This window comes from Dasypus novemcinctus, chromosome 13, assembly GCF_030445035.2.
Source record: "Dasypus novemcinctus isolate mDasNov1 chromosome 13, mDasNov1.1.hap2, whole genome shotgun sequence".
In the NCBI taxonomy this organism is placed as follows: domain Eukaryota; kingdom Metazoa; phylum Chordata; class Mammalia; order Cingulata; family Dasypodidae; genus Dasypus; species Dasypus novemcinctus.
In genome coordinates, this window is record NC_080685.1 from 105480697 (window position 1) to 105507386 (window position 26690).

The following is a 26690-nucleotide window of genomic DNA, read 5'->3' on the forward strand; positions in this document are numbered from 1 at the left end:
CACCTTATAGTAGTATTACACATTTGTTATCATTCAGGAGAAAACGTTCTCATATTTGTCCTATTAACACAGTCCATCTTCCACCACAGGATTCCCTGTGTTCTACAGTCCCATGCTTTGTACAGTCCATTCAAAGCGTACATTCAGTGGCTCTCATTTTTATCACAGAGTTGGGCTGTCATCACCGCATTCAATTTTAGAATGTTTTCATTCATAACTCCAAAAAAAAAGTCCCCTATTGTTGTCACTTAGTGTTGAAAAAATATCTTCTTGCCATTGTTGCAAAATACTATATTACTGTCAACTATGGCAGAAGTTACATTAGTTGTAATTTTCCCATGTGTCACCATATTCTTAGCTCTTTGTAAAAGAAGAGCATTCTTACATTTACACTAGTAATCATAATCTTCATCAACCACCAAAATCAACTGTTATACATACCCTAGATTATTCTCTAGTTTCCCTTCAGTTGATATTTATTTCCACATACTACCCTTTCAGCCACAATCACCTTTATAAATCAGCAGTGTTAGTTATACTCATTATAACGTTTTACTCTCAACTCTGTTCATTTCCATATTTTTACAATTAACCTTACTAAAAATGCTACATATATTAAGGATCAGCTCTGATTCTTAACCTACTTTCTATTTCCTAGTAACCTATACTCTCGAGTTTACCACGAGTTTACTCACTGTATTTAGTTGATATTAGTTAGACCATACAATATTTGTCCTTTAGTGTCTGGCTTATTTCACTCAACATACCATCCTCTAGGTTCCTCCGTGTTGTTATAGGCATTCTGATTTCATTTCTTCTTACAGCTGAATAGTATTTCGTTGTGTGTATATACAACATTTTGTTTATCCATTTGTCGATTGGACTCATGGATGGTTCCATATTTTAGCAATTGTGAATAATGCTGCTTTGAACATCGGTATGCAAAAGTCAGTTTGTGCCCTTGCTTTCAGTTATTCAGAATATACCCCTAGCAAAAGGATTGATGGATCATACGACAGCACTATATTCAGCTTCTTGAAGTACTGCCAAATGGTCTTCCACAGACGCTGCACAATTCTACATTTTTACCAACAGTGACGGAGTATTCCTGTTTGTGCACATCCTCCCCAGCATTGTAGTTTTCTGTGTGGGGGGGAGGGGAGGAGGAGGGTTGATAGCCATTCTAAAAGGTGTGAGATGGTATCTTATTAAAGTTTTAATCTGCATTTCCCCAATAGCTAATGATGTTGAACAATTTGTCATGTGCCTTTTGGCGATTTGTATTTCTTCTTTGGAGAAATGTCTGTTAAAATCTTTTGTCCATTTTTTAAATAATTGGATTCCTTGTCTTTTTATCTGTGAGTTGTATAATCGCTATAATATGGATATCAAACCCTTTTAGGATATGTGGTTTCCAAATATGTTCTCCTATTGAGACAGCTGCCCTTTTACATTCTTGACAAGTCTTTCAAAGAACAAAAGTGTTTAATTTAGAGGAGGACCCATTTATCTGTTGTTGTTGTTTTCTTCTGTTGCTCCTGCTTTGGGTATAAGGTTTAAGAAACTACCACCTAACACAAGATCTTGAAAATGTTTCTGACATTTTCTTCTAGGAGTTTTATGGTTGTATCTTTTGTATTTAGATCCTTGATCCATTTTGAGTTAATTTTTGTATAAGGTATATATAGGGGTCCTCTTTATTTCATTTGGGTATGGCTATCTAGTTCTCCCAGCACCATTTCTTGAATGGACTCTTCTGGCCCAGCTGGGAAGGCTTGAGAGCCTTGCCAAAAATCACTTGACTGAAGATATAATGGTCTATTTCTCAGTTTCAATTCAGTTCCATCAGTCAATCTATCTTTAGTTCAGTACCATGAGGTTTTTTTTTTTTTACCACTACAACTAAATAAGATATTCTAAAGTCAGGAAGTGAGAATCCTCCAATTTGCTCTTTTTAAAGACATTTTTGGCTATTCAGGGACCCTAACCCTTCCAAATAAATTTGATAATTGGCTCTTCCATTCCTACAATAAAAGCTGTTGAGATTTTTATTAGGATTGTGTTGAGTCTGTAGATCAGTTTGGGTAGAATTGACATCTTAGTGATATCTAGTCTTCTAGTCCATGAACACAGAATGTCCGTCCATTTATTTGTCTTACAGAGATTTTAGCATCATTTTTTAGTTTTCTGACTACAGGTTCTTTAAGTTCTTGGTTAAGTTTATTCCTAAATATTTGATTCTTTTAGTCACTATTATAAACGGATTTTTTTTCTGATATACTCCTCAGGTTGCTCATCAGGAGTATATAGAATTGTTATTGATTTTTGCATATTAATCTTGTATCTTGCCACTTTGCTGAACTCGTCTATTAATTCTAGCAGCTTTGTTGTGGATTTTTCAAGATTTTCTAGATACAAGATCACATCATCAGCAAATAGTGAAAGTTTTATTTCTTCCTTTCCTATTTTGGTGACTTTTATTTCTTTATCTAGCCTAATTGCCCTAGCTAGAACTTCTAGCACAATATTGAATAAAAGTGGTGACAGTGGGCATCCTTGTCTTGTTTCTGATCTCAGTGGAAAGTCTTTCACCATTGAGTACATGCTAGCTGTAGGTTTTTTATATATGCACTTTGCCATAATGACAAAGTTTTCTTCTGTTCTTATCTTTTGGAGTGTTCTTCTCAAGAAAGGGTGCTATATTTTGTCAAAGTGCCTTTCCTACATCAATTGAGAGGATAATGTGCTTTTTCTTCTTCAATTTATTAATGTGGTTTACACTAATTGATTTTCTTGTGTTGAAAAATTATTACATACCTGGGATAAAACCTACTTGATTATGGTGTACAATTCTTTTAATGGGCTTTTGGATTCAGTTGTCAAGTATTTTGTTAAGGATTTTTGCATTTGTATTCATTAGAGATACTGGTCTGTATGATTTCTTTTTTCATAGTATCTCTATCTGGTTTTGTTAACAGGGTAATGTTGGCTTCGTGGAATAGTTAGATCATGTTCCTTCCTGTTCAGTATTTTGGAAGAGCTTGAGCAAGATTGGTATTAGATTGACTTTGAATGATTGGTAGAATTCACTGTGAAGCCATCTGGCCCCAGGCTTTTCATCTTTGGGAGATTTTTGATGACTGTTTCAATCTCTTTACTTGTGATTGATTTGTTTAGGTCTTCTATTTCTTTTAGGGTCAGTGTAGGTGGTTCATGTGTTTCTAGGAATTTGTCCATCTCATTTATATTGTGCAGTTTTTTGATATACAGTTGTTCATAGTATCCTCTTGTGAGCTTTCTTACTTCTGTGGGCTCAGTGGTAATGACCCCTTTAATTTTTAATTTTGTTTGTTTCTCCTCTATTTTTTCCCTAGCTAATGGTTTGTCAATTTTGTTGATCTTTTCAAAGAACCAATTTTTTTGTTTTGTTGATTCTCTCTATTGTTGCTTTTGGGTTTTGTTGTTCTCAATTTATTACTGCTATGATATTTATTATTTCTATCGTTAGGCTTGGTTTGGGATTAGTTTGCTGTTCTTTTTCTAGTTCCTCCAGGTCTGCAGTTAGGTGTCTGATTTTAGCTCTTTTTCTTCTGTTTTAATCATTAAGGGCTATAAACTTCCTCCTTAGCACTGCCTTTGTGGTGTCCCATAGGTTTTTAAATTTTTCTCATTCTATACTTTATAGATTTATTATCTATATTCCACTGACTTATTATCAGAAGTGAGTGACTTTGTTGTCTGCACCATACCCTTAAATAGTGATCCATAACCAGAGTGTGATGACTGCAAAATCCCCTCCAGCTAGTTGAAGGAATGTCTTCCCTGCCTTAAGAGGAGACCTTCAAGAACATTCTGAGTACAAAAGTGCTCCCTGGCAGACAAATTTTAAAAACACATAAAGCACACATAGAATTGTATGGATCATCTTTTTGGGCTGTCATATTTAAAAAGAAAAAGTGGTATAGCTGGAACAGTTTAAAAAAGAGTGACCATAAAATCAGTGGTGAGATGGTACAATAACAGGAAAATATTGACCTTTATTATTTTTGATGATAAGCAGAAAGTCATGTAATTCTTAGCTTTTCCAATAGCTGTATATTGGTATCATGCTACCTCCTGTCTTTTGCATATGGCCCAGGAAGCCCAGAGAAAAGGCTCAAAGAAGAGAATGGTTCTACAGCTCACACACAGCAATCTGGGGACAAAAAGGCCAACAGTGGCCGACTCTGCCTGCCTCCTAACAATGTTCTTGGAGATGGGAAGAGGAGGAGACTCCTTTAAACCAAAAGATGTCTTCCATGTCCCCTCTCAGGGGTAACTCCTGTCCCTGCCCAAGTGTTTTGCCCTTACCGGCAGCTGTCTTTTCCCTTCAAGGAGCAGGATGCTTGCAGCCGTGGCCAAGTTCAGACTGTCCGCACCAGGCATGACAGACATCAGCAGCCTCCTGCCCCAAGGGCTCCCAGGCAGCTGCAGGAACTCCAGGCTCACTCTGGGTCTCCCCACCTGTCACCAGAGCTGCCGATGCCTCCGTCCAGTCCAAGTCACAACTCTGTACTTCTAGGTTACGGAGCCAAGCTTTACCTACTCCAGTTTCTAGATCCTCCTCTTCATGCTTATGAAACTTTAAGAATCGTCAGTCACATGCCCCAGCATGTTGCTGTCTTAATTAGATATCTGGGGCTGGGCATAAAGGCCACAGTCATCAGCCACATTGACCCTTGTGTCAGTGGGCAGGTAGCTGGGCAACCCTTCCAGATTGCTGATAGTGGGCACCTAGAAGCGTGTGCCCATACCTACCTGCAGCATTTGGGGCTCCCAGGCATCCACACAGCCTTTAGTGGGTGAGTAATACTTTACTGCAGCCTGTCCTAGCAGCAGATCACAGAATAGTCTCCAGGTTCCCAGGGTCATGGATATTGTCACAGGTTAACAATAAGGGCAATGAATGGCAAAGCTGAGTTTCTGCATATGCCATATTAACATGGTCAGTTTGGGCAAAAATCCCTATTATTTGCTGAGGCATTAACGAGATCTGACCAATCCTTGCTATCCTCAAATTTCACCTTAATGAGGCTGACGCCTTTCAGCTTGTCAATGGGCAACTCCTTTATGTATTCAAGAAGGCTAAAGAAGAAAACTTTTGGCATGGCACTAACCCTGAGAGCATCGGCAATCAGCCAGCGACCATCCTGTAGGATTTTCCCTTGCTTTTCCCAAAATGACCTGGACTTAACTATTGTCATCACACTGTTCAGACTCTTGTCCCTGGGACATGCCTATCACTGCCAAGCGCTGACTCTTCCCATGGGCTGGGCATGAGGATGTGGTCACCTTAAATGGCTGTTTCTGTTTCTGCTCTTGGGAACGGGTCTCAGACGATGCCTTCCAAGGTTGTTTCTTAGGACAGCACTTCCAGTCCACAACCTGTTGGTTTGTAAACCCTACTTTCACTGGACTCCGTTGCAGCACTGGGACCCAGCACCATTCATCAAGGTCCCGAGACTGGACTGTTGGCAACAAAGGTCACATGGTACAATGCACGCCACTCACCAGTGCCACCATCTTCCCTGCGCTTCCATTAGGTTTTGATATGCTGTGTTCTCATGTTCATTGTCTCAAGGTGTTTACTGAATTCTTCTGAAATTCTCCCTTCACCTACTGATTATTTAAGAGTGTGTTGTTTAATCTCCATATATTTATGAAGTTTCCCTTTTTCTGTCCATTTTTGATTTCCAGCTTCATTTCATTATGATCAGAGAAAGTTTTACATAATTTCAATCTTTTACAATGTATTTTGAGGCCTGTCCTGTGGCCCCACATATGGTCTATTCTTGAGAAGGATCCATGAGCTTTTTTTTTTTTAAGAAATAAAAAGCAATGTTATTAACATGTTTTAAACTTAGTTTATTAGCTAATCAACATTAACATGGAAAAAATAAGTGCTAAATACAAACCTTTATGATTTGTTTTTCTGAAAAGAATGTATACCTTGCTGTTTTGCAGCGTAATGCATGTTAATAACATTGCATTTCTTTATTTATCCTGTCCAGATGTTCTAGCCAATTCTGAGTGTGGTATACTAAAGTCTCCAACTATAATATTATTGTAGAGATATGTATTTCTCCCTTCAGCTTTGCCAATATGTGTCTCATATATCTTTGGGCACCCAGGATAGGAGTATAAATATTTACTATTCTTGGCGAATTTCCCCTTTTATTAAAAGATAATGACCTTCTTCATCCATTATAACAGTATTGCATTTGAATTCTATTTTGTCCAATATTAGTATTTGTACTTCAGCTACCTTTTGTTTACTATTTGCATGGAACATTTTTTCCCCATACTTTCATTTTCATCCCAGTTGTGTCCTTGCATCTGAGGTGATTCTCTTGCAGACAGTTTATAAATGGCTCATTAAAAAAAATTCATTCTATCAGTCTCTGTGTTCTGATTGGGGAGTTCAAGCCATTCAATGTTATTACTGTAAAGGCATTACTTACTTCAAACATTTTATCCTTTGCTTTCCACTGTTGTATCTTACTATTGTCTTTTTACCCTTTAATTTACATGACCTAATAATCATTTCTACATTCTTCTCCAAGTCTCTTGCCCTTGTTTTTTTCCTTTCAAGCTGCAGCACTTCCTTTATTATCTCTTGTAATTTTGGTCTTTTAATAACATACTCTATTCAGCTTTTGTTTGTCCATGAAGACTTTGAACTCACCTTCATTTCTGAAGGACAGTTTTGCCAGATACAGAATTCTTGGCTGGCAGTTTTTCTCCTTCAGCACCTTAAATACATCATACCACTTTCTTCTCTCCTGGTGGTTTCTGATGAGAGCTCAGTGCTTTATCTTATTGAGGTTCCCTTGTATGTGATGCTTTGCTTTCTCTTGCTGCTTTCAGAATCCTTTCTTTATCTCTGTTTTTGTCATTCTGAATAGTAGGTGTCTCAAGGTAGGTCGATTCAAATTTATTCTGTTTGGGAATGCATTTTCCTTTTTGGATATTGATATTTATGTCTTTCATAAGGGTTGGGAAGATTTCAGTCATTATTTCCTCAAATATTCTCTCTGACTCTTTTCCATTCTCTTTTTCTGGAACACTGATAATATACATTCGTGCATTTCACATTGTCATTCAATTCCCTGAGACCCTGTTGCATTTTTTCCATTCTTTTCTCTTTCTGTTCTGTCTTTTCCAGTGTGGATGTTCTGTCCTCAAAATCACTAATTCTATCTTTGAGCAATTCAAATCTGCAGTTATATGCCTCTAATGTATTTTTAATCTCATCCATTGTGTCTTTCATTCCCATAATCTCTGTTACCTTTCTTTGCTGCAGACTTTCAAATTGTTGTTTTTGCTCACCCAGTGTCTTCTTAATATCCGTTATCTCTTTAGCCATTTTTTTCCTCAATTCTTTGAAATGATTTAGGAGATTTATGTGATTATCATTGATTAGTTATCTTAAATCTTGCTTGTGATCAGGATATTTGGTTTGTCCCTTTGGCTGGGCCATCTCTTCCTCTTTGTTAGTATGGCTCGTAAGATTTTGCTGATGTCTAGGCATCTGAATATGCTGACAAATATGCTGATGAATCTGATAGTCAATTTCTCTGTCTTGCATAGTAGTTTTTTTTTTTTTTCACAGCTCTTCTTTGATTTTTGGTCCAACTTACTCTAAGTCTTTAAAATTGCCCAGCTTATGTTATCAAAATCAAGTGAGGCCAAGGACTCACTTTTGGGGCACAGATTTGGGGGAGAGTGTAAACTACAATGTAAACCATTATCCATGTGGTGCAGTCACGTTAGCCAATTTGAATACACCAATTACCAAAGATTAATTTCTTTGCAAATTTCCTCCTTTGAGAATTCTTGTAACAAAATGAGCTAGCTAGGGCCTGTAGTAGATTGAATTACATATCCTAATTTAGACATAATCTTAATCTGCATTCCTGTTTTTGTGAACCCTTTATAAATAGAACATCTTGAAGACATTATTTTGTTAGATTGTCACCCACCTGAATGAGGGTGGGGTTTGCTCCACATTACTGGAGGCCTGATAAAGAGAAAGAAACTAGATGCCTGAGTCAGAGAAAGCCACAGGAAGGATCTGGAAGCTGAAAGTGAATGGAACCTAGAAGAAAAGAGAGAGGGAACACCATGTTATGATAGGCATGGAGAGAAGCCAAGGAACCCCAACAATCTCCAGCAGCCAGCACCAGAATGTGACAGACTTTGGGGAAAAAGCATTGTCTTGCTGACAACTTGCTTTTGGACTTCTCCTGATCACAAAACACTGAGTCAATAAATTCCCATTATTTAAGCCAACCCCATTGTGTGGCATTTGTCATGATAGCTCAGGAAAACTAAGACTGGACCTAAACTGTTTGAACTAATAATGTTAGGGATATAAAGTTGATAAATACATGACTGCAAATAGATCACAAGTGAAAGAATGGCCTTGATTTAAGATACAAAATGTACTTATTTCTCCAATATCTGGAATAGGGTGTTGTAAAGAAAGTTGAAGCCTAGCAACATTTCTGTGATAAAATGATTTTAACTGTCCTAGTTTGTCACAGGGCTGCTGATGCAAAGTACCAGAAATGGGCTGGCTTTTATAGCGGGAATTTTTTTCATATAAAAGCATACAGTTCCAAGGTTGTGAAATGTCCATATCAAGGTACCATCTGAGATGCTTTCTCACCAAAGACAGCTACTGGAGATCCTGGGGTCCTGCCATGTGGTGAAGCAAGATGTCAGCTGATCTCTGCCAGGGTCCCACCCTTCCCCTCAAGAATCTACGTCTTCTGGAGCTCAGCTCTGGGCAAGCAGGCATAAGGTTTGTCTCTTTCCGGACCTCCTCTCTTAGTCGGCCTCTCAGCTTCCTTCCCATGTTCAGCTTTTGACTGCTAGCAATCCTTGAGTCCTCACATCACAGGGTTGAAAAATGGTAGAGCTCTCTTTTCCTTTTTGTGTCTCTATCTCTGTGGGTCTCAGTTTATATCAGACCCAGCAAGAGGGCATACACGCAAGTGGCTCATGCTTCATTGACATAGTCCAATCAAAAGCTCAAAATCAATCTTATCAAGTAATCTAATCTAAGTCCCCTTAACAGTTTAATGCAATCAAAGGATCCCACACCCACAGGAATGGATTAGTCTAAGAATATAATCTTTTTCTGGAATTCACAAAATTCAAGCTGTCACAGTGACTGGTAAAGTCTGTCCTGGGAATGTGAAATAAGAGAGTGATATGTGTGCAAAGATGAACATCCTATTATTGATTCCTCTTAGGGCCATTTATTTCCATGGCTTTAAAAAAAAATCCTCCTAAAAATGTATTCATGGAGAGCTGATGTGGCTTAGGGGTTGAGCACCAATTTCCCACAAAGTCCTGTGTTCAATCCTGAGCCCTGATAGATAGAAAAAAAATGTATTCATGTTTTCTAAAATCTTAGCAAAATTAAAAAATATATATATTTCTCATAAGCTACAATCCTCTCCTCCCAGCACTGGAGTATTCAGAAATGTGCCTTGTAGGGAGGGAACGCCTTCACTAACCCTCTGGATTCTTCTCTAGAACATGTTTACTTGTTTGGGTACTATCAAAATAGGGACTCACTTGGAGTTGCTAACTTCTGTTTGTCACCAAATCCAGTCTCTCAACTGAATTTAGCATCTCTTTAGGGGGTGTTCGATTATAGATTATATGTCAAAATGATACTGAGTCTAGGGTACACTTATGTAAGTGTGAAAGAGTCAGAAAGGAAAAGATTGATGTTGGAAGGAACTCTGAAATCATCACATCATCTTTACAATATCTCCAGCAGATGTGGTCTCACCAAGGCTTGAATACCACGATTAATTGGCAGTTCATGTACTGTAAGAAAATTTGCATTTTCTGAGTACCTACCAGTTTTCAGGTATTATGTGAGACCATTTTCACTTGCTATTGCACATTATGCATATAACATTCACAGCAACCCTGCCAAGGTGATGTTTATTTTTTCCTATTTACAGAAGAGAAAATTAGCTCAGTGTGATGAAATGGCTGAGCTAGGATTCAAAATCTGATATTTATATGACTTTTTTTCCCCTATCATTACACATACTACGTGTAATAAACGAATAATTCATGAAAGAAAGCACGGGTCTCACTATTCATTTAAAGTACCTCCTTTAATATACCAAAACATGTTTCACTGATTTGGGGAATCTGAAGGTAAATTGATAGGGCTTCATATAAAATATTGAGACTCTCAGGATGTGACTCTATTTTACTCTCAAATATAGAGATTAGATCTGTAAACACTGTTGTCAAATTGAAGTCTTCACTTACTTTAATGAGCCTATGTTAATTTTGATTGTTATATTGACTTGCCTACAGAACTGCCAAAATATTTGAAAATCATTTTTAGCTTTTAAATAAGTAAAGAATCCCTAACTCACCTATTTACTTGGTTAATTAAAATGGGAATCTCCTTAAAAAAACATGGAACAACCCAGTTTTTTAATGGTTACTCCCAAACCAGAGTTTAAACTCTTAACTCCCAGTTAAGAATTAAGTTCATTCTATAACATGCTTATATTGCTTGGACTTCTATTTTAGATTTACTGAAAACCCATAGTTTGATTCAAAATGAATATGAGCCCAAGCAGATAGAGCTGTAAGGCATGTAATTACCAAATCACACATGAAAATGTTGGCTTATTTGTCGTTAGCAAATGTAGATTTCCTATAAATGATTTAGGGGCAGGATTTGCCAAGTTAAAACCCACTGAAACCTTGTTGGTTTCTAGTTCTGAACCAAACTTTGGTCTTTGGGGTTTATATGGGTTTTTATCCCTCTACTTTTGGCAATATGGAACTTCCTGTTTCTATGAAAATCAGCAATAAATATCTTCTTGGACATTTAAACTGCTTCACAAAACATTTTTGGTGAGTTAAGTATAAATGAAAAAGAAACATAAGGCTTACATTTCCCTTAAACACACATGGGATTGTAAATAAAGAGAAAATGTGCATGGAAACATGTTTGGGAATATGTTAAAATCTTGAAAAATAGTTAGGGGCATTCCATGAATCCAAATGCAGCTGGATGTTGCTCATCCATTACTCTTTTTAAAAGGTAAGGGATTATAAATAAAAACATATATTAATAATTCACATTAGGGATGATAGCAATGGAGGGGGAAAATCCTGCATTAGTCATTCATATGGAAAAATTCTGAGACAGATTTGAAAAAATAAAACATGGGAAAACTGAAAAGTTTCACCTCTCACATAGCACAGTTGTTTTTCCTACAAAATATAACAGAATCACAAAATCCTGATGTTTAAAATGTTGAAAATTAACTAAGTACCAGGTATGACTGTCAAATTGAATAATTTCCTATTCTCAAAGGGTCCCACCTGAAAACCAGAAATTTTTCCATAAGAAGTGGTGGTGGTGGGAAATAAATATATTTGAATCTATATTTTAAAACCCTTAGAAGAAAAAGAATTAAAAGCTCAAAATATGCTTAGGTCATAAAAAGGCAATAAAGAAAAACTGATGCTTGGATGGATAAACCTTAGTTGTTCTCTCGCTTAAGTCAATGCTCATACTTTCCTGTTCTGTATAACTGATGAGTTACAATGAAAGCTTTTACTAAAAGACTTAAATTGTTGATTCTTAAATCAGGAGAACAGAATGGAGGGGTTTGGATAACCTGCACTTTTAGGAGATTTTGAAGGATATATAATGAATGAGCATTACCAAACATTTTGTACAAAACCTTGTTCAATTTTCCTTCCTGAAATAAACCACAATAGAACAGAACAGAAAAATGAGAAAAGAACTACCAAATTCATTTTACAAAATGAATATAACATTGATTCCGAAAATGTGGCAAAAACTACACCAAAAAAGAAAAATTCAGATCAATCTCCTATGCGACTGCCAATTCAACAATCTTAAATGAAATATTAAAAAAGAGCATCTTGTAGCATGTCAAAAGTAATGCACAGGTTTCACTCCAGAAGTGCAAGCTTAGTTTAAAATAGGGAAAGTCATTGAATATGATCTATTATATTAATATAGTTAAAGATAAAGATAATATGATCATGACCATAGATGAAGACAAGGCATTTGACAAAACCCAGCACTTATTCCTGTTAAAAGCTATTAATAATGCCCCAAACCAGTATTTTATTTAATATAGAAGCACTAGTCTTTCCCAATAGTGTCAGTAAAAGATAACGATACCCATTACATTAACTTCTATTTAATATTGTGTAAGTATCCTAACCAATGAAAATAGTCAAAAAAAAGGCAGCCAGAGGGATCGGGACTGGAAAGGAAGAGGTAGGATTTCCTTTTGGCAGGTGACATGATGGTCTACCTGGACAGCCTGAAAGATTCAATTGTAAACCCAAACAAACAATAAAAGAAGGTAGCAAATAAGGGAGTTATGACAAAAATGAATAGTTTTCACATATGGAACATAACCATGTAAGAAGATATAATGGAAGAGGGAAACGGACTTGGCCCAGTGGTTAGGGTGTCCGCCTACCACATGGGAGGTCTGCAGTTCAAACCCTGGATCTCCTTGACCCATGTGGATCTGGCCCACGTGCAGTGCTGATGCGCACAAGGAGTGCCCTGCCACGCAGGGGTGTCCCCTGCATAGGGGAGCCCCACGCGCAAGGACTGCGCCGCGTAAGGAGAGCCGCCCAGTGCAAAGGAAAGTGCAGCCTGCCCAGGAATGGTACCGCACACACAGAGAGCTGACACAACAAGATGACGCAACAAAACAAAACACAGATTCCAGTGCCGCTGACAACAACAGAAGTGGACAAAGGAAAAAGAACACGCAGCAAATGGACACAGAGAACAGACAACTGGAGTGGGCTGTTGGGGGGGGGGAGGGGAGAGAAATAAATAAAATAAATCTTTAAAAAAAAAGATATAATGGAAGAGAAGCCCATTTACAATAGCAAAAATAAAAAATAAGATACTTAGGCATAAGCATAGCAAGAAATATCCAAAATTTATACGAGTAAAAAAATTTATAGAATATTCTGAATGACACAAAACAGACTTGCAGAAATGGAAGGATGAATGAAACATGTTCTTGCATGGTAATACTCAACACTTCATAAAGATAAAAGCCCTCCCTAAATTAATTTATAAATTTAGTTCAATCTTAATATAAACATAGCATCATTTTTCTCCTGGAGTTATACAAATAAACTATGAAGTTCATTAGAAAGGATAAACAAGCAAGAATAGCCAGGAAATCCCTGAAAAATAAAAGCAAGAAGTTGAAGCGAACCCAACCAGATATTTTTTTTTTAAAGATTTATTTATTTATTTAATTCCCCCCCCTCCCCCGTTGTCTGTTCTCTGTGTCTATTTGCTGTGTCTTGTTTCTTTGTCCGCTTCTGTTGTCGTCAGCGGCATGGGAAGTGTGGGCGGCGCCATTCCTGGGCAGGCTGCACTTTCTTTCGCGCTGGGCGGCTCTCCTTACGGGGCACTCCTTGCGCGAGGGGCTCCCCTATGCGGGGGACACCCCTGCGTGGCAGGGCACTCCTTGCGCGCATCAGCACTGCGCATGGGCCAGCTCCACACGGGTCAAGGAGGCCCGGGGTTTGAACCGCGGACCTCCCATGTGGTAGACGGACGCCCTAACCACTGGGCCAAGTCCGTTTCCCCCAACCAGATATTAAAGCATAATATAAGGCCTCTATAATTAAAAGCGTGTGTTGTTGGTACATGAATACAAACACGGACCAATGTTATAGGAAGAACAATACAGAAATTGATCCAATTTACATATAAAATTTTGCTCTACAATAAAGGCAGCATCACAAATCAGTGGTGATAAGATAATTATTTTATATAAACTGTGTTGGATAGTTGGATAGTCACATGGAAAAGATGAAATTTGATTTTTTAAAGAAAAAATATTTTATTCATAGTGAACAATAATTCTGATTGAGTTGAGTTCATAGGAGTAATATTTCCATTGACCTGAGAAACCATAATATTCCTCAGATTCATGTTACAACTGTAGGATGACTCTGTTACTATGTGGGGAAAAGAAAGGACATGAGAAAGCAAACAGGAGTATATTATACTAATGTAGGATAAAAGAAATGAGAAGTGGGAAGATACCCATTAAATTTTAAAGTTAGAAACTAGGGGATGTGACTTTAATTTCTCTAGGATAACAGTATTTATATTATGGGATTTTTAAATATTTAAGTGAGCTAATGCTTGGAAAGTCTCTAGCCTAGCATTGGGTTCAATAAATGGTAATATTGTTGGATTACAAACCTTCCTATCCTCTGAGAACGACAAGGTGATCTGTATATTTGTTTTTACTATATGATTTTGATTGATTAGCATAATATAAATGTTTACTTTTTCAAATTTAAAACATCAACTTATTTAAAATATTGATTATCATAATTTTTTGTTGTGATTTTTATTTATTTTTAAATAAGGTTTTAATTTTAGAACAGTTTTAAAAGAAAAATTGCAAATTTACCCAGTTTCTCTGATTACTGACATCTTAATATTAGTATGGTACATGTGTTAGAATTAATGAACCAATATCAATATATTATTATTTCCTAAAGTCCATACTTTATTCAGCTGTCCTTGATTATTGCATAATGCCTTTTTCTGTTCCAGGAGCCCATCCAAGATGCCACATTACATTTACTTGTCATGTCTCTTTAAGCTCCTCTTGACTGATGGTTTCTCAGACTTTGCTTGTTTTTGAGGACCTTGACAGTTTTGTCAGACGTGCCTCAATTGGGATTTGTTTGATGTTTTTGTCTGAGGCCATGTGATTTGGGGAAGAAAATCATAGAGGTAAAGTGCTGTTTTCATCACATCATATCAAGGGTACATACATCAATCTGATTAATCACTCTTTTAAGTTTGACCATTTGGCTAAGGCAGTAGTTGTCAGGTTTCTCCATTGTAAATTTACTCTTTTTTTGTTCCTTTCTATACTATATTCTTTGGAATAAAGTGACTTAAAGAGTGGGGAGTTAAACTTCACCTCCATGAGGACACAGCACCTACATAAATTAATTGCTATTATTTGTAGTTTTTCTGAATCAGAGCTGTTAACCTGCACCTGCATGGGGAGCAATTGTATCCACTAGAGCACAGTGCTTAGGTGGAGTTCCTTTTGCCCTTAGTCTTAACAGATTCTGCTCCTTTCCAAAGCTACTTAGGTCAGCACCTTTCTCCCCATCTCTTCAGTGTGTCATCTATTTGTAATACAGATAGATACTTTTGTCACATTCTCCATTCTACACTTGGAGCCCCTGAAATCTTAAATGAGTTTTTAAATATTTCATACATTAAGGTTCACTCTTTGGCCTGTAAAGTTCTATGGGTTTTAACAAATGCGAAACTTTCTCACCATAACAGTGTCATACCGAATAATATCACTGCCCAAAAAATTCCCCTGTAATTCACCCCTTCAACTCCCCCCCTCTCCTGCTGAACCCCTGCCAACTACTGATATTTTTTTGTCATCTCTATATTTTTCCTTTTTCTAGAATATCGTATAATTGGAATCACACATTATGAGGTCTTTTCAGGCAGGCTTCTTTGACTTTCAATACGCATTTAAGATTTATCCATCTCTTTCGAGGATCATGCTTTTGGTGTTATATTTAAAACCCATCATCAAACCTAAGGTCGCAGAGTTTTCTTCTGTTTTCTTTAGTATGTTTTATAGTTTTAAACTTTCAATTTAAGTCTAACATCCATTTTGAGTTAAAATTCAGAAAAAGTGTAAGGTCTGTGTCTAGGTACACTAGTTTGCAAATGGATATCCAATTGTTCTAGCACCATTTCTTGAAAAGACTATCCTTTCTTCAATGAAACACCTTTGTGCCTTTATCAGAGATCAGCTGACTCTCTTTGTATGGGTCAGTTTTTCTCTGTTCTGTCTCACTGATCTATGTGTCTATTCTTTGGCTAACAGCATGCTGTAGTGGTTATTTTAGCTTTATAGTAAGTCTTGAAATTCAGTAGGGTGAGCCCTCCGACTTTTTTCTTCTTCAACATTGTTTCGACTATTCTAAGTCTTTTGCCTTCCTATGTAAACTTTATAAGCAGTTTGTTGATATCCACAAAGTAGCTTGTGGAGATTTTGATTTGTATTATATTGAATCTATAGATCAAATTGGGAAACAATATTTTAACAATATTGAATCCTTCAATTAATGAACACAGAATATCTTTTAATTTGTTTGGACATTCTTTGATTTCATAAAACTTTATAGCTTTCTGCATATAGATCCTGTACATAGTTTGCTAAATTTATACCTAAGCATTTCACTTTTTTGTGTGCTATTGTAAATGGTTTTTCTTTTAATTTCAAGTTCCAATTGTTCATTCCTGATGAATAGGAAAGAAATTGACTTTTATAAAGTAACCTTGCATCATGCAGCCTTACTATATTAGTTAGTTACTTATTAGGTCCAGGACTGTTTGCCAATTCTTTTGAGTTTTCTATACAATCACCTCATTTGAAAAAAGTTTTATTTCTTCCTTTCCAATCTGTATACCTTGTATTTGCTTTTATTATCTTACTGTACTATTTTACATTATGTGAACAACTGAAAGATTTTTGTAGATGTTTAATAAGTTCAGAAAGGTCCCCTCATTTCCTAGTTTGAGAGTATTTCCATGAATGGATGTTGGGTTTGGTCAAATACTTTTTCTGCATTAAATGATAGGATCATATACTTTTTCTTCTTTATCCTAATTATGTGGTAGATAACATTGAAAATTTTTTGAATGTGGAGAAACCTTGCATACCTGGAAAAAATCACACTTGGCTATGGTGTATAATTATTTTTACATATTTTATTTGATTTGCTAATATTTTGATATTTGTGCATCTGTTTGTGAGAGATATTGGTCTGTAATTTTACTTTTTTGTAAATGTTTTTATCTGCTTGTGGTACTGTGGCAATGCTGGCCTCATAGATTGAGTTAGGAAATGTTCCCTCTGCCTCTGTTTTTTGTACTGTGAGAATTAGTTTGGTAGAATTCATCAGTGAAGACATCAAGGCTGGTGCTTTCTCTTTTTGGAAGGTTATTAATTGTTGATTAAATTTCTTTAAGAGATGTGTACCTATTCAAATGATCTATTTCTTCTTGCATGAGTTTTGGTAGTTTTCATTTTTTAATAAATTATAAATTTCATCTATGTTATCAAGTTTGTGGGTATACAGTTGTTTGTAGTATTACATTTTATCTTTGTAATATCTATGGAATAATTAGTGGTATCCCCCCTTTCATTTCTAATAATTTTGATTGTATTGATTTTCTCCATTGTTTTATTTCAATTATATTGATCAGTCTTCAAATTTTTTACTTGTTCTATTATTCTTTTGCTTGCTTTATGCTTAAATTGCTGTGCTTCTTCTATTTTCTTAAGATGGAAGCTAAGGTTATTGGTTTAAGATCCTTCTTCTTTTCTAATATATGCATTCAATGCTATAAATCCCCTTAAGCACTGTTTTCACTACAATCCATACATTTTGATAAATTGTATTGTCATTTTCGTTTAGTTCACAATATATTAATTTCCCTTGTGACATCTTTTTGGTCAGTGTTTATTTAGAAACGTATTATAAAATCTAAATATTTGGGGATTTTCCAGTTATCTTTCAGTTGTTTGGGAATTTTTCAGTTATCTTTCAGTTATTTGTTTCTAGTTTAATTCCACTGTGGTCTGATAAGATACTTTCATGATTTCTATTATTCAAATTTTTTAAGGTATATTTTATGGCCCAAAATGCCATCTATCTTGCCATATATTCCATATAAGCTTAAGAAGAATGTGCATCTGCTGTTGTTAGACAGAGTGGTGTATTAATGTGAATTAAATCAAGTTGTTATTCATGTCAAGTATTTCCTTACTGATTGTCTAAATGTTTACTCAGTCAATTAGTATTAGGAGTACTGTTGAAGTTTCCAACAACAGTGGATTTGTTTCTCACTCCTTGAAGCTCTATTAGGATTTCCCTCATGTATTTTGATGCTCTGTTATGTGTATACACATCTAGAATTCTTAGGTATTTCTGGATACTGGCTTCTTTATCAGTATGCAACATTCCTTTTTTCATGAATTTTTCTTGTTGTAAAGTCTGCTTTGCCTGAAATGAATATAGGTACTCCAGTGTTCCTTGGGTTATTGTTACCATGGTATATCTTTCTCCATTTCTTTACCTTTAATATGTCTGAGATTTTATACACAAAGTGGTTTTTCTGTAGCCAACATATAATTGTGTCTTTTAACCTCTGTCTTTAAATTGGTGTATTTAGGCCATGACCAATATAGTTGAATCAATATCTATCATGTGCTTGTAACTGTTTTCTATTTGTTGCATTTGTTCCTTGTTTCCTTTTTTCTTCTGTCAAATTAAATATAAATCTAGATTTAAGTAAGGAGAGGCTTTATTTAAAAAGACTGTTGCAATAAGGAGAGTATTTGACCTCAGGACATGAATACATCTCAAAGTTAAACAGAAAAAGGGTTTCTTTTATAGGGAGAAGTTTTTGGGGTTAACAGGAACTTTGTGTGTGGAGGGCAGAAAACATTATGGGGAAATTTAATAGGAAATGCTTCTCTCTGTGGTCAACCAATTCTCGGAAAGAGCACCTTGCTGTTTACTTAAGCTTGAAGGCAAGCCACATTTCAGGGACCTGTGGGGAGGAGAGAAATATGCTTACGGTTCCATCAGTCAACATCAGTGGGTAAGCATAATGACTGCCCATAACATCAGTGGATAAACATAACATCAGTAGGTAAGCATAACAATTGCTCATAGGCAATTGTGAATACTTCGTCAGTCACTCCTGTTATTTATGACAGAAAAAAATCTGTTCTTAAACACAGTTAAGGTCATAACAATCATCATTGTGAGGCTGAGGTTGGTCACAGTAGATTTCAGGGGTGAGATAAACTTTACATTCTTGTTGGCCTTGGAGGACCAGCTTTATATTTTGGGGTATGTTGCTAGAATGGTGGTTATTGGAGTGTCTTAGAGATTAGGCACTGGATAAGCAGTATGCCTCAGAATATAAGAAGAAGAAGAATTTTTAAAGGTTGAAGAAGGGAGTGAAAATCAAAATTTGAAGTTTGAAGGGAGACAGATAAGAGGATTCCAGTACATTACACTTGAAGCTTCCTTAGATGGTGGTGTAATAATGTGGTGATTTGATGAATTTCTTAGTTTGCAGCCTGAATATTTTTGGTGATGGCATGACATCAAAGAGACTTTGAGTGAAAATGCACAACAGTTGCTCTTGACCACCACAAAATTGACCTTTAGGAAGCCAGAATCATATCTGATGTCAGATGATTGTAGAGGACTGCTCACTGGTGTTCCTGTATTTTTCTGGTGATACTGTTGTTTCAATAAGTTTGTCACAGTCCTGGTTATTTCCCATAACAAAGCATGAAAAATGCAGGGTTTCCAGCAAACTTGTTGAGTTCACCTATTAACATGAACCAACTGCACTTTACCTGGTCCTCCAACTAATAGGTTTCACTTCCCTACAAGCCCATGAGATTATTCAAACAAGCCAATTACATCCTTCTGCAGGAAGGGGTCACTTCATCCTCTTGTTACTATAAAGTCTTCTCCCCACAGCCCCTAATAGCTCACTCTGCTCCAAAGTGCAACCTTCATGTGGCCATGCATAGCATGTGGTTTCCTTCTGACCTGGGTTGTGAGTAAATGTGCCTAAGAAACTGCTGTCACTCTCATTTGCTCAGTGTCAGGTGTTATATGTTTGGCCATCCTCAAAACCCTAATGCTGGTCTGACGACCTTACCAAAAAAGTGAAGAGGAGGTGGACAAAGTAGAAGAAGCTGTATATAATTCTTACCCTTACCCTTGTTCTTCTGCAGATAAAAGGTGTTTTTCCCTCCAGCTTTTTATCAATATTTTCTCTTTGTTTTCATTTTTCTTCAGTTTAGCTATAATATATCTAGGTGTGGTTTTGAGAAAGCATGCTGTTTGGTGTTCTCTGTGGATTTACAACTGTCAAGATTTTGGAAAGTTTTCAGCCCTTGTTTCTTCAAATATTTATTCTGCTCCATCTCACTGACTACAGAATAAACTCCTAGAGAGACAGTTCATGAAAAAAGATGCATGAATGACCCATAATATAATATGAAAAGATGACCAAACTTATTCATATTGTGCTACAATTTCTCACCCAAATAATTGGCAAAAAAATCTAAAAGCTTGATAACATACTCTGTGAGGCAATGGGGAAAGAAGAGCATTCATATATTACTGTGATGAATGCTAAATGAGACATCCTTGGTAGAGATGAATTTGACATATCTAACTAAATTACATATGCATTTACCTTTTAATCCAGAAACTCCCTATTTAAAATCTACTTCACCAATACACTGGCAAAATATGAAAAAATATATGGATAAGGACTTTAATTGCAGGCTTTTAATATAGAAAATACAGATAGGAAATTATCTAAGCTTTCTTCTATATTGGGCAGGTTTAGAATAAACTATGTTATACAATGGAATAAAATGCAGCCATAAATATGGTCGTGAACTGTCTCCATATACTACAGTAGAAATCTCTAGGAGATATTAAAGAATGAAAAAGTTTGTATTACGTAATCTATGTCATAAATGAAGAGATGGAAACAATATTTATATGAAAGATAACCAATGTTTTTAAAAATTATCAACTATAAAAGAATGAGGGAATATGGTGGAGAGTATAGGAGTGGAAGCTAAATTTCTTTGAATATATGTTGTTTTTCAGATTTAATTTTGAGTGAAGGGAAATATTTTACAGAATTATAAGAAATTATTAGAAACATATCTATCATATCTGATTTCTGATAATGCCTGAATATATTTGGTACTTGAATTCTCACAATATAAGAAAAAATTTGGAAGACTCACAATTACTGATTTTAAAACTTATTATGAAGTAATCAAAACAGCATGGTACTGACACAAAGATAGACATTTAGTCTAATGGAATAGAATTGAGAGTTCTAAAATAAATCCTCACATCTATGGCCAACTGATTTTAGACAAGGGTGCCAAGTACACTCAATGGGGAAATAATAGTCTCTTCAGCAAATGGGCTGGGAAAACAGGACAACCATATGCAAAGGAATGAAAGTAGATCCCTACCTCACACCATATACAAAAATTAAGTCCAAATGGATCAAAAACATAAATATAAGAACTGAAGAATAAAACTCCTAGAAAAAAAATAGGGACGCATCTTCTGGAAAAGTTAGGCAATGTTTTCTTAGATTTTACAACAAAAATAGGAATAAAAAGAAATATGGATCAATGGGACTTCAGCAAAATTACAAACATTTGTGCATCAAAAGATTTCATCATGAAAGTAAAAGAGTAAACTGCAGAATTGGAAAAAACTATTTGAATAATTTATGATCTCACCACTATGAAATAATTAGAACTAGCAAATTGTTAGAATCAGAAACTAGAAAACTGGTTACCAGGGGTTTGTAAGGAATGGCAAGTTAATGCTTAATTGGTACAGAGTTTCTGTTTGAGGTGATGGAAAAGTTTTGGTAATAGATGGAGATGGTGATAGGACAAACTTGTGAGTGTAGTTAGTACTACTGAATTATATATATGAATGTGGTTAAAAGGGGAAATTTTAAATATGTATTTTTAAATTTAAACATTTTAAAAAATGGGATAGTATAACACAAGCAGTGAATCCTAATATAAAGCATGGAAGATATTTAATATTATAACTATAATAATATTGTTTCATCAATTGTAGCAAAGCTACCACCTTAATGCAAAATGTTAATAACAGGGAAAACTGTGTGAGGGGGCTATATGTGAACTCTATATTTTCTGCATGCTTTATCTATAAACTGATAACTTCTCTAATGAAAAATTAAAAAATAAATGAAGAAATGTATATGGAAACATAAGAATTTTTAAGACTCACAAATCTGGGGGAATTCCACCACCAAGTCTCAAGACTTATTAAAAAGCTAAAGTAATTTGGAGCAGATGTAGCTCAGTGGTTGAGTGCCTGCTTTCCATACATAAGGTCCTGGGTTCAATCTCCAGTATCTCAAAAAAAAAAAAAAAAAAAAAAAAGCTATAAAATGACAGTGTCTTATGGCAACAGGATGAAGAAAACAGAACAAGGGAAGATAGCATAGAGTGCAGAAACAGACCCTCACATATATGTTCACTTGATGGTCTTTCCAATAAACATTGATGTGTTAATTGGATATCTGGTAGAAAAATGAATTTTGATCATAAAATAGATAAGAATAAATTCCAGATGGATCACAAACCTAAATGTAAGTGGTTTAACAGGTTTACAGGAGACAGAAAAGGGGTAGAGGGTAGTGAACTAGTGCCCTTTTGGGCAAAATCAATGATAAGGTGGAAGGGTTCAGCTGTGCAGTAGATAGATATGAGAGTGGTGCAGTGATGCTATTGGGTTGGGAGGGGCTGGCCTATGAGGGGGGTAGGGTGAGGGGGGTTGCACTGTCCATAGAACTGGGGGTAGGGTCAGGGGAGGGAGCAGATGAGCTCTGGGGATTTGTGGGTATGTGACTGAAACTACAATGTTGGGAATGTTATTTTGGCAAATATGGCAGGGGAGGGTCACTGATTTAGGGTGTTGGATGTGGAGGGCATGCAGGACAGGGCACACCTGGGGCAGGCTTCCAGGGAGTATGTGAGTGTTAATCTTGTCATAGTGCATTGTATCAGCGGGTGGAGACTCATACAATGAATGGGGAGTCATGCTATGTTCTCAAGAGCATAGGCAGTGCCTAATAGAGGAGGACAGGCCAGTATGTCAAGCTCTCGATGTCGCTGCAAGTAACTATGAATCTTGTTCTTTGAGAAGTGAAGCTTGGTGGTTGCTGTGGGTCCTGAGGGGAGGGGAAGGGAGGAATAAAATAGATGGATCATGGGACATTTTGGGGGCATTGGAATTGTTCTACATGACCTTGCAATGATGGATACAGGCCATGTTAAATTTCATCAAAATTTATAAAAGTGTATGGTCTGAAATGTAAACCATAAATCATGGTTAGTAACTATGTTTCAATATTTGCATATCAATTGTAATAAATGTACCACCCACATGTAAAATGCAATTAATAGGGAAAGGGGAAAGCGGGGAAGATGTTGGGTATATAGGAATCCCCTATATTCTGTTCATGACTTTCCTGTAACCTAAAGCTTCTTTGGAGACAAAATGAAAAAACTAAGACACCAGGGGAATAAATGGAAGAAAATGACACAGTACATATGAGACAAAAGATCTTACAGTGATGAAAGACATAATGTGAAAATTTCTTTTAATTTTATTTTTTTGAAAATTTTTTCAAATTCTTTTTAATTTTTTGTATTTTATTTATCATTTTAAAAACTATTATTATTATTTCATTTTCTTAATAATTTTATTCAGATATTTTGTTGGCTTCATTTTTGGAGAAGTTTTGGATCACAGAATGGTTACAACTGTAGCAGGAGAGGATCACTGATGCAGGGTGTCAGAGATGGAGATGCATGGGAGGAGGTACACCTGGTGCATACATATAAGTCACATGAAATTTCAAGTGTTCACAGGGCATTGTCACAATGGGTGGAGATCCACTCAATAACCAAAAGAATATCAAATTCCCATCCTGGGGAGGTCTGCCACTTCTCTAATGGGACAGGAAGAATCTCCTGAGGACAGGGCCAGTGACTAATGAAAGAGGATAGACCATTGACAAGCCCTTGATATTGATGACTGTGTTTATGAACTTTTTCTTTTGGAAATGAAACTTAGTCTAGTATTATAGGATGCCTAAGTTACCTCTTGAGAACCTCCTTGTTGCTCAAATGTGGCCTCTCTGTAAGCCAAACTCAGCATATAAATGCATTACTTCCCTCCCCGCCCCTCCCACCCCCGGCGTAGGACATGAATCCAAGGATGAGCCTCCCTGGCACCAAGGGATTACTACCAAGCACCAACTAGCAATGCAATTGGAAAAAGGTCTTGACCAAAAGGGGGAAAGAGTAAAGACAAATGACTTTATAGGGCTAAGAGACTTCAATGTGAGACAGGAGGTCATTGCAGAAGTTACACATAGGCATGTCAGCAGGATTTCATTGACTACCACAGTAAATATTGCCTCAAATAACAGGGCTCCTGAGAGCTCTGGGGACATCCAGACAATATAGACTGGAGTTTGGTGCCCTGTCAGTGGGCCCTACTTTGGAATTTATGCTCCCCAGTGTGACAGAGTTGGACTCAGTTGTGGTTTCCCTACATGTGGCTCTTCTGCCCCTTATAATTAAACCTATAATGAGTACTCAAGTTGATAGGTTTATGTCCAAGAGAATTAAATCTTTTGACTTTTAATGTGTTAGTTGGCCCTGAATCTCAGCAGTGTTGCAACACCTACTCTCCAGTTCACTGGGCTCACCCAGGACACCTAACAAGAAAATGATGATAGACAACAACCATCCCAAGGAACCAAGAATGTCTACAACTGCAAGCAAGATAGTCCTAGCCATGTGCCCTGTGGAATCTAACCCCCCTCTCAATTAAAGGTGGAGTGGGCATCACCATCCCAGAATCCTCAGGATTGGGGAATGAACAATGGACTAGAGTAGACTTACTGTTATTATTGTAATATATTGTATGTACATATATATTACAATGTATATAATATACTGTATATATTACTATATACTTATCGTTATTCTAGCAATGGAAGAGCTTTTATCATTGATGTGGAGGCAGTGGCTACTGGAGGTTCTGAGGGGAGAGAGAGGGGAAAAATGGGTGTAATATGGGAGCATTTTTGGGACATTGTAATTGTCCTGAATGACATTGCAATGACAGATACAGGCCATTATATATTTTGTCATAACTTAAAAATTGTGTGGGAGATAATTTAAACCATAATGTAAATTATAATCCACACTTAGTGGCAATGCTCCAATATGTATTCGTCAGTTATAACAAATGTACCACATTGATGAAGGATGTTAATGTGGAAAGTGTGGGAGGGATTAGGGAGTGGGACATATGGGAATCCTCTATATTTTTAATGTAACATTTATGTAATCTAAGTATCTTTAGAAAAATTAAAAAACAACAACAAAAAACAATTTTAGAAGGAGCTATCTGCACCTAACTTGTTTCCAGAATATATGAAGAACTCACACACATCATTATAATTTGAAAAGACTACACAATATAAAAATGGGTAAAAAACTTGAAAAGGCATGTGACAAAAAAAGTGTTCCAATGGCTAATAAATGTATGATAAGATTCACAATATTAATGGTAATCAGGGAAAAGGAAATTAAAACTATGATATACTTCTTCTACATATGTACTACAGTAAGACAATAGTATCAAAAGTTGGGAAGAATTTGATGCAATTGGAACTATCATGTACTATTATTGATAGGGATATAGATTGGTTTAGCCACTTTGAAAACTGTTTGCTGGTAAATTCTGAAGTTGAACATATGCATAATCCAGAACACAGGAATTCCATTCCTAGGATTATGACCAATTATACACGTGCTCACCCACAGATATGTACAAGAATATTCAATGAGTCACTATTCAAAACAGTCAAGATCTGAAAAATTTCCAAATGTCACTAAATAGTGAAACAGTCATACAATGAAATCTAATGAGCAATACAAATAGCAGAATTACAACTATTCACATGAGTGAATCTAAGAAATAAAACATTGAGTAAAAAAAGGCAGACTCATAAAGGTGAATATATGTAGTATAATCCCATTTTCATAAAATTTAATACTGGAAAATTGTACCTATGGCATTTGAAGGCAAGATAATAATCACCTTTAGTGGTGGGTGGTGAGGGTTTTGGGTGTCAGGAGTACTAGGGGAATTCTTAGACTTACTTTCTTGATCTGGCTGCTAAATCACATAGATATTTTCAATTTAAGAAAATGCTTTGAGCTGCACATTTTTGAGTCCTGCACTTTTTAAAATATATGTTAAACATTAATATTACTGACACTGAAAATAAAAACTATATATTAAAGATAGCCTTCTTTATTTCCTCTTTCTTCACATAGCATCCCAGTTTTTATTGTTATTCCCTATGCGACATGGGTTTTAGATCCTGTATCATCTTGGTTTCCCTCTTCTAGATGCACCCTAATAATCCATAAATGGTTTGACTAATAGAGCTTAGGGCTCTGAGCCATCTTTATCTGGAAAATTTGCTTTCTAAAACATATGATTTTATTACCATTGTGAGCAGATTTGTCAGGCTGCTCCTATTTATGTGGGACCCACTAAATGTCAATCATAACATTATCTTTTTTCCTCCCTCCATCTCTCCCTCTAACCCCCAGACACTAGACATGTCCAACCCAGACCCTCTTTTGAATCCTAATGTTCAAGAAAAGACTTACCCAAGGTTGTTAAATCCAAGATTGCAGATCAACTATATTTTTAAAATCTTATAGTGTCCCACAGAGATTTCATAGCAAGAGACTTTCTGCTGCAAAACATTCTTTTTAACCAGTTGTTTTCTCACACTCAATTCTCTTATCTTCCTAATGACTTTGTCTCTTTCTCTTACTAAGCAAGAGGTATTAAACTTT

The 26690-nt window shown here is 36.1% G+C and overlaps 1 pseudogene; it reads right to left on the reverse strand.

Annotated features, from left to right (window-relative positions):
• Positions 1-4308: 4308 nt before the first annotated feature.
• LOC101421416 (rRNA methyltransferase 3, mitochondrial pseudogene) lies at positions 4309-5517 on the reverse strand (annotated as a pseudogene).
• Between the last annotated feature and the right edge of the window lie 21173 nt (positions 5518-26690).